The following is a 3736-nucleotide window of genomic DNA, read 5'->3' as shown; positions in this document are numbered from 1 at the left end:
CTCCATATGAACACTTTTCACATTCTCCCGTGCAACGTGGCTGCTATTCCTCCTATCATGCAAAATCTTAAGGTTCCACCTCATGTCCAAGCCACCAAATCCGGCTATAAAGTGAATAATCAATAACTAAAACTTGAATTGTACTACTTCTTACTGGCTATTACTTCAACTTAGAATCTTCTTCTGTGTTCTACTATGGTGCTTTTAGTGTTCCGCATACCGCAGCACGCGACATAGCTTTGCAGACGATAAATGTAACCATCTCAGAGAGAAAAGCGGCCAATATAACGATCTGGCTTTAAGTCGATTCGATAACAAATGACGAAAACAGACGGATTTCTCAGGTTTTCACTACATATGAACACTTTTCACATTCTCCCGTGCAACGCGGCTGCTAGTCCTCCTCTCATGCAAAATCTTAAGGTCCTAGGTCATGTCCAAGCCACCAAAGCCGGCTAAAAAGTGAATAATCGACAACTAAAACTTGAATTGTACTACTTCTTACTGGCTATTACTTCAACTTAGAAGCTTCTTCTGTGTTCTACTATGGTGCTTTTAGTGTCTCCACATACCGCAGCACGCGACATAGCTTTGCAGACGATAAATGTAACCGTCTCAGAGAGAAAAGCGGCCAATGTGACGATCTGGCTTTAAGTCGATTCAATAACAAATGACGAAAATGGACAGATTTCTCAGTTTTTTACTACATATGAACACTTTTCCAATTCTCCCGTGCAACGCGGCTGCTGGTCCTCCTTTCATGCAAAATCTTAAGATCCTAGGTCATGTCCAAGCCACCAAAGCCGGCTAAAAAGTGAATAATCGACAACTAAAACTTGAATTGTACTACTTCTTACTGGCTATTACTTCAACTTAGAAGCTCCTTCTGTGTTCTACTATGGTGCTTTTAGTGTCTCCACATACGGCAGCACGCGACATAGCTTTGCAGACGATAAATGTAACCGTCTCAGAGAGAAAAGCGGCCAATGTGACGATCTGGCTTCAAGTCGATTCGATAACAAATGACGAAAAAGGACAGATTTCTCAGGTTTTTACTACATATGAACACTTTTCACATTCTCCCATGCAACGCGGCTGCTAGTCCTCCTTTCATGCAAAATCGTAAGATCCTTGGTCATGTCCAAGCCACCAAAGCCGGCTAAAAAGTGAATTATCGATAACTAAAACTTGAATTGTACTACTTCTTACTGCCTATTACTTCAACTTAGAAGCTTCTTCTGTGTTCTACTATGGTGCTTTTAGTGTCTCCGCATACCGCAGCACGCGACATAGCTTCGCAGACGATAAATGTAACCGTTTCAGAGAGAAGAGCGGCCAATGTGACAATCTGGCTTTAAATCGATTCGATAACAAATGACGAAAACGGCCGGGTTTCTCAGTTTTTTACTACATACGAACACTTTTCACATTCTCCCGTGCAACGCGGCTGCTAGTCCTCCTATAATGCAAGATCTTAAGGTTCCACCTCATGTCCAAGCCACCAAATCCGGCTAAAAAGTGAATAATCATTAACTAAAACTTGAATTGTACTACTTCTTACTGGCTATTACTTCAACTTAGAATCTTCTTCTGTGTTCTACTATGGTGCTTTTAGTATTCCGCATACCGCAGCACGCGACTTAGCTTTGCAGACGATAAATGTAACCGTTTCAGAGAGAAGAGCGGCCAATATAACGATCTGGCTTTAAGTCGAATCGATAACAAAAAACGAAAACGGACGGATTTCCCAGGTTTTCACTACATATGAACACTTTTCACAGTCTCCCGTGCAACGCGGCTACTAGTCCACCTTTCATGCAAAATCTTAAGGTCCTAGGTCATGTCCAAGCCACCAAAGCCGGCTAAAAAGTGAACAATCGACAACTAAAACTTGAATTATACTACTTCTTACTGGCTATTACTTCAACTTAGAAGCTTCTTCTGTGTTCTACTATGGTGCTTTTAGTGTCTCCACATACCGCATCACGCGACATAGCTTTGCAGACGATAAATGTAACCGTCTAAGAGAGAAAAGCGGCCAATGTGACGATCTGGCTTTAAGTCGATTCGATAACAAATGACGAAAATGGACAGATTTCTCAGGTTTTTACTACATATGAACACTTCTCACATTCTCCCGTGCAACGCGGCTGCTAGTCCTCCTTTCATGCAAAATATTAAGGTCCTAGGTCATGTCCAAGCCACCAAAGCCGGCTAAAAAGTGAATAATCGACAACTAAAACTTGAATTGTACTACTTCTTACTGGCTATTACTTTAACTTAGAAGCTGATTCTGTGTTCTACTATGGTGCTTTTAGTGTCCCCACATACCGCAGCACGCGACATAGCTTTGCAGACGATAAATGTAACCGTCTCAGAGAGAAAAGCGGCCAATGTGACGATCTGGCTTTAAATCGATTCGATAACAAATGACGAAAACGGACGGGTTTCTCAGGTTTTTACTCCATATGAACACTTTTCACATTCTCCCGCGCAACGCGGCTGCTAGTCCTCCTTTTCATGCAAAATCTTAAGGTCCTAGGACTTATCCAAGCCACCAAAGCCGGCTAAAAAGTGAATAATCGATAATTAAAACTTGAATTGTACTACATCTTACTGGCTATTACTTCAACTTAGAAGCTTCTTCTGTGTTCTACTATGGTGCTTTTAGTGTTCCGCATACCGCAGCACGCGACATAGCTTTGCAGACGATAAATGTAACCGTCTCAGAGAGAAAACCGGCCAATATAACGATCTGGCTTTAAGTCGATTCGATAACAAATGACGACAATGGACAGATTTCTCAGGTTTTTACTATATATGAACACTTTTCACATTCTCCCATGCAACGCGGCTGCTAGTCTTCCTTTCATGCAAAATCGTAAGGTCCTTGGTCATGTCCAAGCCACCAAAGCCGGCTAAAAGGTGAATAATCGATAACTAAAACTTGAATTGTACTACTTCTTACTGGCTATTACTTCAACTGAGAAGCTTCTTCTGTGTTCTACTATGGTGCTTTTAGTGTTCCCGCATACCGCAGCACGCGACATAGCTTTGCAGACGATAAATGTAACCGTTTCAGAGAGAAGAGCGGCCAATGTGACGATCTGGTTTTAAATCGATTCGATAACAAATGACGAAAACGGCCGGGTTTCACAGGTTTTTACTACATATGAACACTTTTCACATTCTCCCGTGCAACGCGGCTGCTAGTCCTCCTATCATGCAAAATCTTAAGGTTCCACCTCATGACCAAGCCACCAAATCCGGCTAAAAAGTGAATAATCAATAACTAAAACTTGAATTGTACTACTTCTTACTGGCTATTACTTCAACTTAGAATCTTCTTCTGTGTTCTACTATGGTGCTTTTAGTGTTCCGCATACCGCAGCACGCGACATAGCTTTGCAGACGATAAATGTAACCGTCTCAGAGAGAAAACCGGCCAATATAACGATCTGGCTTTAAGTCGATTCGATAACAAATGACGACAATGGACAGATTTCTCAGGTTTTTACTATATATGAACACTTTTCACATTCTCCCATGCAACGCGGCTGCTAGTCTTCCTTTCATGCAAAATCGTAAGGTCCTTGGTCATGTCCAAGCCACCAAAGCCGGCTAAAAGGTGAATAATCGATAATTAAAACTTGAATTGTACTACTTCTTACTGGCTATTACTTCAACTGAGAAGCTTCTTCTGTGTTCTACTATGGTGCTTTTAGTGTTCCCGCAT

This window comes from Schistocerca gregaria, unplaced genomic scaffold (genome assembly GCF_023897955.1).
Source record: "Schistocerca gregaria isolate iqSchGreg1 unplaced genomic scaffold, iqSchGreg1.2 ptg000292l, whole genome shotgun sequence".
NCBI classification, from domain to species: Eukaryota; Metazoa; Arthropoda; class Insecta; order Orthoptera; family Acrididae; genus Schistocerca; species Schistocerca gregaria.
This window is presented reverse-complemented; position numbering follows the sequence as displayed.